At 40.8% G+C, this 10747-nt stretch overlaps 2 non-coding genes across 2 annotated transcripts; both read left to right on the plus strand.

The window, feature by feature from the left end:
* The first annotated feature begins 1228 nt into the window (after positions 1-1228).
* On the plus strand, positions 1229-1302 carry TRNAT-AGU (transfer RNA threonine (anticodon AGU)). Its single transcript has one exon. It is a non-coding gene; the product is annotated as a tRNA-Thr (tRNA).
* A 6647-nt stretch (positions 1303-7949) lies between these two features.
* Positions 7950-8023, plus strand: TRNAT-AGU (transfer RNA threonine (anticodon AGU)). The gene has a single exon. It is a non-coding gene; the product is annotated as a tRNA-Thr (tRNA).
* Positions 8024-10747: the final 2724 nt, after the last annotated feature.

A 10747-nucleotide genomic window follows, 5' to 3' on the forward strand; every position in this document is an offset into this window, starting at 1 on the left:
GGTCAATAAAGGAAATGAATTACTAGTGCATTACACACATTTTGACACTGGAGACATAACTTTTTTCAGTCATTCCGTATCCAGATATAGAGATTTGCAGCATCTAGGACTTTAATGTTCACCCACTTACGGATTTGAATGTTTTGCCACATTCATGAGTGCAAACTTGCTCCCCAGTAAATACGAACATGTGCTCCTCAATGCACACACTGGGCAATGCAGTCCACTCTAAATCGACGATTAATGACATGCTCGTTTTGTGCAATGGAGTTTCAGTCAATTGGAAAACATTTTGAAAAGTTATATTGCAACAGAAGCCCAGCCTTAAAAAAGTGGATTTCACTTCTAAATGATTACACGAGGAAGGAAAGGAGACCAGATGCAAAAAAGGTGCTGTGGCTTAGTTGGTTAAAGCGCCTGTCTAGTAAACAGGAGATCCTGAGTTAGAATCTCAGCAGCGCCTGTCTGCTTTTTTTCGACCAATCTGTCTCCCCAATATTAAAACTTTGTACAAAGATTGCTATTTCATGCTATTTAGAAGCACAGTCAGGCTTGATATGTTGGCAAAGCATCCAAGAACTCTGGACTCCACTACCTTAGAGTCATATTGCCCAAGGTTGCGATGCCATCAGAAATAGCACATATTAGAATGAGCAATTCATATTTCCTGCTTAATTTTTTGTAAAAGAAGCAAAGGTACGCCTGAACAGGGACTTGAACCCTGGACCCTCAGATTAAAAGTCTGATGCTCTACCGACTGAGCTATCCATGCACATGGATCACTGCCATTTGAAACTTGATTTTCACTCTACAGCACCTCCATACATGGCTACCTCACTGGTCAATAAAGGAAATGAATTACTAGTGCATTACACACATTTTGACACTGGAGACATAACTTTTTTCAGTCATTCCGTATCCAGATATAGAGATTTGCAGCATCTAGGACTTTAATGTTCACCCACTTACGGATTTGAATGTTTTGCCACATTCATGAGTGCAAACTTGCTCCCCAGTAAAGACGAACATGTGCTCCTCAATGCACACACTGGGCAATGCAGTCCACTCTAAATCGACGATTAATGACATGCTTGTTTTGTGCAATGGAGTTTCAGTCAATTGGAAAACATTTTGAAAAGTTATATTGCAACAGAAGCCCAGCCTTAAAAAAGTGGATTTCACTTCTAAATGATTACATGAGGAAGGAAAGGAGACCAGATGCAAAAAAGGTGCTGTGGCTTAGTTGGTTAAAGCGCCTGTCTAGTAAACAGGAGATCCTGAGTTCGAATCTCAGCAGCGCCTGTCTGCTTTTTTTCGACCAATCTGTCTCCCCAATATTAAAACTTTGTACAAAGATTGCTATTTCATGCTATTTAGAAGCACAGTCAGGCTTCATATGTTGGCAAAGCATCCAAGAACTCTGGACTCCACTACCTTAGAGTCATATTGCCCAAGGTTGCGATGCCATCAGAAATAGCACATATTAGAATGAGCAATTCATATTTCCTGCTTAATTTTTTGTAAAAGAAGCAAAGGTACGCCTGAACAGGGACTTGAACCCTGGACCCTCAGATTAAAAGTCTGATGCTCTACCGACTGAGCTATCCAGGCACATGGATCACTGCCATTTGAAACTTGATTTTCACTCTACAGCACCTCCATACATGGCTACCTCACTGGTCAATAAAGGAAATGAATTACTAGTGCATTACACACATTTTGACACTGGAGACATAACTTTTTTCAGTCATTCCGTATCCAGATATAGAGATTTGCAGCATCTAGGACTTTAATGTTCACCCACTTACGGATTTGAATGTTTTGCCACATTCATGAGTGCAAACTTGCTCCCCAGTAAATACGAACATGTGCTCCTCAATGCACACACTGGGCAATGCAGTCCACTCTAAATCGACGATTAATGACATGCTCGTTTTGTGCAATGGAGTTTCAGTCAATTGGAAAACATTTTGAAAAGTTATATTGCAACAGAAGCCCAGCCTTAAAAAAGTGGATTTCACTTCTAAATGATTACATGAGGAAGGAAAGGAGACCAGATGCAAAAAAGGTGCTGTGGCTTAGTTGGTTAAAGCGCCTGTCTAGTAAACAGGAGATCCTGAGTTAGAATCTCAGCAGCGCCTGTCTGCTTTTTTTCGACCAATCTGTCTCCCCAATATTAAAACTTTGTACAAAGATTGCTATTTCATGCTATTTAGAAGCACAGTCAGGCTTGATATGTTGGCAAAGCATCCAAGAACTCTGGACTCCACTACCTTAGAGTCATATTGCCCAAGGTTGCGATGCCATCAGAAATAGAACATATTAGAATGAGCAATTCATATTTCCTGCTTAATTTTTTGTAAAAGAAGCAAAGGTACGCCTGAACAGGGACTTGAACCCTGGACCCTCAGATTAAAAGTCTGATGCTCTACCGACTGAGCTATCCATGCACATGGACCACTGCCATTTGAAACTTGATTTTCACTCTACAGCACCTCCATACATGGCTACCTCACTGGTCAATAAAGGAAATGAATTACTAGTGCATTACACACATTTTGACACTGGAGACATAACTTTTTTCAGTCATTCCGTATCCAGATATAGAGATTTGCAGCATCTAGGACTTTAATGTTCACCCACTTACGGATTTGAATGTTTTGCCACATTCATGAGTGCAAACTTGCTCCCCAGTAAATACGAACATGCGCTCCTCAATGCACACACTGGGCAATGCAGTCCACTCTAAATCGACGATTAATGACATGCTCGTTTTGTGCAATGGAGTTTCAGTCAATTGGAAAACATTTTGAAAAGTTATATTGCAACAGAAGCCCAGCCTTAAAAAAGTGGATTTCACTTCTAAATGATTACACGAGGAAGGAAAGGAGACCAGATGCAAAAAAGGTGCTGTGGCTTAGTTGGTTAAAGCGCCTGTATAGTAAACAGGAGATCCTGAGTTAGAATCTCAGCAGCGCATGTCTGCTTTTTTTCGACCAATCTGTCTCCCCAATATTAAAACTTTGTACAAAGATTGCTATTTCATGCTATTTAGAAGCACAGTCAGGCTTGATATGTTGGCAAAGCATCCAAGAACTCTGGACTCCACTACCTTAGAGTCATATTGCCCAAGGTTGCGATGCCATCAGAAATAGCACATATTAGAATGAGCAATTCATATTTCCTGCTTAATTTTTTGTAAAAGAAGCAAAGGTACGCCTGAACAGGGACTTGAACCCTGGACCCTCAGATTAAAAGTCTGATGCTCTACCGACTGAGCTATCCAGTCACAGGGATCACTGCCCATTTGAAACTTGATTTTCACTCTACAGCACCTCCATACATGGCTACCTCACTGGTCAATAAAGGAAATGAATTACTAGTGCATTACACACATTTTGACACTGGAGACATAACTTTTTTCAGTCATTCCGTATCCAGATATAGAGATTTGCAGCATCTAGGACTTTAATGTTCACCCACTTACGGATTTGAATGTTTTGCCACATTCATGAGTGCAAACTTGCTCCCCAGTAAAGACGAACATGTGCTCCTCAATGCACACACTGGGCAATGCAGTCCACTCTAAATCGACGATTAATGACATGCTCGTTTTGTGCAATGGAGTTTCAGTCAATTGGAAAACATTTTGAAAAGTTATATTGCAACAGAAGCCCAGCCTTAAAAAAGTGGATTTCACTTCTGATTGATTACATGAGGAAGGAAAGGAGACCAGATGCAAAAAAGGGGCTGTGGCTTAGTTGGTTAAAGCGCCTGTCTAGTAAACAGGAGATCCTGAGTTCGAATCTCAGCAGTGCCTGTCTGCTTTTTTTTCGACCAATCTGTCTCCCCAATATTAAAACTTTGTACAAAGATTGCTATTTCATGCTATTTAGAAGCACAGTCAGGCTTGAAATGTTGGCAAAGCATCCAAGAACTCTGGACTCCACTACCTTAGAGTCATATTGCCCAAGGTTGCGATGCCATCAGAAACAGCACATATTAGAATGAGCAATTCATATTTCCTGCTTAATTTTTTGTAAAAGAAGCAAAGGTACGCCTGAACAGGGACTTGAACCCTGGACCCTCAGATTAAAAGTCTGATGCTCTACCGACTGAGCTATCCAGGCACAGGGATCACTGCCCATTTGAAACTTGATTTTCACTCTACAGCACCTCCATACATGGCTACCTCACTGGTCAATAAAGGAAATGAATTACTAGTGCATTACACACATTTCGACACTGGAGACATAACTTTTTTCAGTCATTCCGTATCCAGATATAGAGATTTGCAGCATCTAGGACTTTAATGTTCACCCACTTACGGATTTGAATGTTTTGCCACATTCATGAGTGCAAACTTGCTCCCCAGTAAATACGAACATGTGCTCCTCAATGCACACACTGGGCAATGCAGTCCACTCTAAATCGACGATTAATGACATGCTCGTTTTGTGCAATGGAGTTTCAGTCAATTGGAAAACATTTTGAAAAGTTATATTGCAACAGAAGCCCAGCCTTAAAAAAGTGGATTTCACTTCTAAATGATTACATGAGGAAGGAAAGGAGACCAGATGCAAAAAAGGTGCTGTGGCTTAGTTGGTTAAAGCGCCTGTCTAGTAAACAGGAGATCCTGAGTTAGAATCTCAGCAGCGCCTGTCTGCTTTTTTTTCGACCAATCTGTCTCCCCAATATTAAAACTTTGTACAAAGATTGCTATTTCATGCTATTTAGAAGCACAGTCAGGCTTGATATGTTGGCAAAGCATCCAAGAACTCTGGACTCCACTACCTTAGAGTCATATTGCCCAAGGTTGCGATGCCATCAGAAATAGCACATATTAGAATGAGCAATTCATATTTCCTGCTTAATTTTTTGTAAAAGAAGCAAAGGTACGCCTGAACAGGGACTTGAACCCTGGACCCTCAGATTAAAAGTCTGATGCTCTACCGACTGAGCTATCCATGCACATGAATCACTGCCATTTGAAACTTGATTTTCACTCTACAGCACCTCCATACATGGCTACCTCACTGGTCAATAAAGGAAATGAATTACTACTGCATTACACACATTTTGACACTGGAGACATAACTTTTTTCAGTCATTCCGTATCCAGATATAGAGATTTGCAGCATCTAGGACTTTAATGTTCACCCACTTACGGATTTGAATGTTTTGCCACATTCATGAGTGCAAACTTGCTCCCCAGTAAAGACGAACATGTGCTCCTCAATGCACACACTGGGCAATGCAGTCCACTCTAAATCGACGATTAATGACATGCTCGTTTTGTGCAATGGAGTTTCAGTCAATTGGAAAACATTTTGAAAATTTATATTGCAACAGAAGCCCAGCCTTAAAAAAGTGGATTTCACTTCTGATTGATTACATGAGGAAGGAAAGGAGACCAGATGCAAAAAAGGGGCTGTGGCTTAGTTGGTTAAAGCGCCTGTCTAGTAAACAGGAGATCCTGAGTTCGAATCTCAGCAGCGCCTGTCTGCTTTTTTTTCGACCAATCTGTCTCCCCAATATTAAAACTTTGTACAAAGATTGCTATTTCATGCTATTTAGAAGCACAGTCAGGCTTGAAATGTTGGCAAAGCATCCAAGAACTCTGGACTCCACTACCTTAGAGTCATATTGCCCAAGGTTGCGATGCCATCAGAAACAGCACATATTAGAATGAGCAATTCATATTTCCTGCTTAATTTTTTGTAAAAGAAGCAAAGGTACGCCTGAACAGGGACTTGAACCCTGGACCCTCAGATTAAAAGTCTGATGCTCTACCGACTGAGCTATCCAGGCACAGGGATCACTGCCCATTTGAAACTTGATTTTCACTCTACAGCACCTCCATACATGGCTACCTCACTGGTCAATAAAGGAAATGAATTACTAGTGCATTACACACATTTTGACACTGGAGACATAACTTTTTTCAGTCATTCCGTATCCAGATATAGAGATTTGCAGCATCTAGGACTTTAATGTTCACCCACTTACGGATTTGAATGTTTTGCCACATTCATGAGTGCAAACTTGCTCCCCAGTAAATACGAACATGTGCTCCTCAATGCACACACTGGGCAATGCAGTCCACTCTAAATCGACGATTAATGACATGCTCGTTTTGTGCAATGGAGTTTCAGTCAATTGGAAAACATTTTGAAAAGTTATATTGCAACAGAAGCCCAGCCTTAAAAAAGTGGATTTCACTTCTAAATGATTACATGAGGAAGGAAAGGAGACCAGATGCAAAAAAGGTGCTGTGGCTTAGTTGGTTAAAGCGCCTGTCTAGTAAACAGGAGATCCTGAGTTAGAATCTCAGCAGCGCCTGTCTGCTTTTTTCTCGACCAATCTGTCTCCCCAATATTAAAACTTTGTACAAAGATTGCTATTTCATGCTATTTAGAAGCACAGTCAGGCTTGATATGTTGGCAAAGCATCCAAGAACTCTGGACTCCACTACCTTAGAGTCATATTGCCCAAGGTTGTGATGCCATCAGAAATAGCACATATTAGAATGAGCAATTCATATTTCCTGCTTAATTTTTTGTAAAAGAAGCAAAGGTACGCCTGAACAGGGACTTGAACCCTGGACCCTCAGATTAAAAGTCTGATGCTCTACCGACTGAGCTATCCATGCACATGGATCACTGCCATTTGAAACTTGATTTTCACTCTACAGCACCTCCATACATGGCTACCTCACTGGTCAATAAAGGAAATGAATTACTAGTGCATTACACACATTTTGACACTGGAGACATAACTTTTTTCAGTCATTCCGTATCCAGATATAGAGATTTGCAGCATCTAGGACTTTAATGTTCACCCACTTACGGATTTGAATGTTTTGCCACATTCATGAGTGCAAACTTGCTCCCCAGTAAATACGAACATGTGCTCCTCAATGCACACACTGGGCAATGCAGTCCACTCTAAATCGACGATTAATGACATGCTCGTTTTGTGCAATGGAGTTTCAGTCAATTGGAAAACATTTTGAAAAGTTATATTGCAACAGAAGCCCAGCCTTAAAAAAGTGGATTTCACTTCTAAATGATTACACGAGGAAGGAAAGGAGACCAGATGCAAAAAAGGTGCTGTGGCTTAGTTGGTTAAAGCGCCTGTCTAGTAAACAGGAGATCCTGAGTTAGAATCTCAGCAGCGCCTGTATGCTTTTTTTCGACCAATCTGTCTCCCCAATATTAAAACTTTGTACAAAGATTGCTATTTCATGCTATTTAGAAGCACAGTCAGGCTTGGATATGTTGGCAAAGCATCCAAGAACTCTGGACTCCACTACCTTAGAGTCATATTGCCCAAGGTTGCGATGCCATCAGAAATAGCACATATTAGAATGAGCAATTCATATTTCCTGCTTAATTTTTTGTAAAAGAAGCAAAGGTACGCCTGAACAGGGACTTGAACCCTGGACCCTCAGATTAAAAGTCTGATGTTCTACCGACTGAGCTATCCAGGCACAGGGATCACTGCCCATTTGAAACTTGATTTTCACTCTACAGCACCTCCATACATGGCTACCTCACTGGTCAATAAAGGAAATGAATTACTAGTGCATTACACACATTTTGACACTGGAGACATAACTTTTTTCAGTCATTCCGTATCCAGATATAGAGATTTGCAGCATCTAGGACTTTAATGTTCACCCACTTACGGATTTGAATGTTTTGCCACATTCATGAGTGCAAACTTGCTCCCCAGTAAAGACGAACATGTGCTCCTCAATGCACACACTGGGCAATGCAGTCCACTCTAAATCGACGATTAATGATATGCTCGTTTTGTGCAATGGAGTTTCAGTCAATTGGAAAACATTTTGAAAAGTTATATTGCAACAGAAGCCCAGCCTTAAAAAAGTGGATTTCACTTCTAAATGATTACATGAGGAAGGAAAGGAGACCAGATGCAAAAAAGGTGCTGTGGCTTAGTTGGTTAAAGCGCCTGTCTAGTAAACAGGAGATCCTGAGTTCGAATCTCAGCAGCGCCTGTCTGCTTTTTTTCGACCAATCTGTCTCCCCAATATTAAAACTTTGTACAAAGATTGCTATTTCATGCTATTTAGAAGCACAGTCAGGCTTGATATGTTGGCAAAGCATCCAAGAACTCTGGACTCCACTACCTTAGAGTCATATTGCCCAAGGTTGCGATGCCATCAGAAATAGCACATATTAGAATGAGCAATTCATATTTCCTGCTTAATTTTTTGTAAAAGAAGCAAAGGTACGCCTGAACAGGAACTTGAACCCTGGACCCTCAGATTAAAAGTCTGATGCTCTACCGACTGAGCTATCCATGCACATGGATCACTGCCATTTGAAACTTGATTTTCACTCTACAGCACCTCCATACATGGCTACCTCAATGGTCAATAAAGGAAATGAATTACTAGTGCATTACACACATTTTGACACTGGAGACATAACTTTTTTCAGTCATTCCGTATCCAGATATAGAGATTTGCAGCATCTAGGACTTTAATGTTCACCCACTTACGGATTTGAATGTTTTGCCACATTCATGAGTGCAAACTTGCTCCCCAGTAAATACGAACATGTGCTCCTCAATGCACACACTGGGCAATGCAGTCCACTCTAAATCGACGATTAATGACATGCTCGTTTTGTGCAATGGAGTTTCAGTCAATTGGAAAACATTTTGAAAAGTTATATTGCAACAGAAGCCCAGCCTTAAAAAAGTGGATTTCACTTCTAAATGATTACACGAGGAAGGAAAGGAGACCAGATGCAAAAAAGGTGCTGTGGCTTAGTTGGTTAAAGCGCCTGTCTAGTAAACAGGAGATCCTGAGTTAGAATCTCAGCAGCGCATGTCTGCTTTTTTTCGACCAATCTGTCTCCCCAATATTAAAACTTTGTACAAAGATTGCTATTTCATGCTATTTAGAAGCACAGTCAGGCTTGATATGTTGGCAAAGCATCCAAGAACTCTGGACTCCACTACCTTAGAGTCATATTGCCCAAGGTTGCGATGCCATCAGAAATAGCACATATTAGAATGAGCAATTCATATTTCCTGCTTAATTTTTTGTAAAAGAAGCAAAGGTACGCCTGAACAGGGACTTGAACCCTGGACCCTCAGATTAAAAGTCTGATGCTCTACCGACTGAGCTATCCATGCACATGGACCACTGCCATTTGAAACTTGATTTTCACTCTACAGCACCTCCATACATGGCTACCTCACTGGTCAATAAAGGAAATGAATTACTAGTGCATTACACACATTTTGACACTGGAGACACAACTTTTTTCAGTCATTCCGTATCCAGATATAGAGATTTGCAGCATCTAGGACTTTAATGTTCACCCACTTACGGATTTGAATGTTTTGCCACATTCATGAGTGCAAACTTGCTCCCCAGTAAATACGAACATGCGCTCCTCAATGCACACACTGGGCAATGCAGTCCACTCTAAATCGACGATTAATGACATGCTCGTTTTGTGCAATGGAGTTTCAGTCAATTGGAAAACATTTTGAAAAGTTATATTGCAACAGAAGCCCAGCCTTAAAAAAGTGGATTTCACTTCTAAATGATTACACGAGGAAGGAAAGGAGACCAGATGCAAAAAAGGTGCTGTGGCTTAGTTGGTTAAAGCGCCTGTCTAGTAAACAGGAGATCCTGAGTTAGAATCTCAGCAGCGCATGTCTGCTTTTTTTCGACCAATCTGTCTCCCCAATATTAAAACTTTGTACAAAGATTGCTATTTCATGCTATTTAGAAGCACAGTCAGGCTTGATATGTTGGCAAAGCATCCAAGAACTCTGGACTCCACTACCTTAGAGTCATATTGCCCAAGGTTGCGATGCCATCAGAAATAGCACATATTAGAATGAGCAATTCATATTTCCTGCTTAATTTTTTGTAAAAGAAGCAAAGGTACGCCTGAACAGGGACTTGAACCCTGGACCCTCAGATTAAAAGTCTGATGCTCTACCGACTGAGCTATCCAGTCACAGGGATCACTGCCCATTTGAAACTTGATTTTCACTCTACAGCACCTCCATACATGGCTACCTCACTGGTCAATAAAGGAAATGAATTACTAGTGCATTACACACATTTTGACACTGGAGACATAACTTTTTTCAGTCATTCCGTATCCAGATATAGAGATTTGCAGCATCTAGGACTTTAATGTTCACCCACTTACGGATTTGAATGTTTTGCCACATTCATGAGTGCAAACTTGCTCCCCAGTAAAGACGAACATGTGCTCCTCAATGCACACACTGGGCAATGCAGTCCACTCTAAATCGACGATTAATGACATGCTCGTTTTGTGCAATGGAGTTTCAGTCAATTGGAAAACATTTTGAAAAGTTATATTGCAACAGAAGCCCAGCCTTAAAAAAGTGGATTTCACTTCTGATTGATTACATGAGGAAGGAAAGGAGACCAGATGCAAAAAAGGGGCTGTGGCTTAGTTGGTTAAAGCGCCTGTCTAGTAAACAGGAGATCCTGAGTTCGAATCTCAGCAGCGCCTGTCTGCTTTTTTTTCGACCAATCTGTCTCCCCAATATTAAAACTTTGTACAAAGATTGCTATTTCATGCTATTTAGAAGCACAGTCAGGCTTGAAATGTTGGCAAAGCATCCAAGAACTCTGGACTCCACTACCTTAGAGTCATATTGCCCAAGGTTGCGATGCCATCAGAAACAGCACATATTAGAATGAGCAATTCATATTTCC

The sequence above is a fragment of the Ambystoma mexicanum genome, unplaced genomic scaffold (assembly GCF_040938575.1).
Source record: "Ambystoma mexicanum isolate Mex_15411 unplaced genomic scaffold, UKY_AmexF1_1 Mex_scaf1, whole genome shotgun sequence".
Classification (NCBI taxonomy): domain Eukaryota; kingdom Metazoa; phylum Chordata; class Amphibia; order Caudata; family Ambystomatidae; genus Ambystoma; species Ambystoma mexicanum.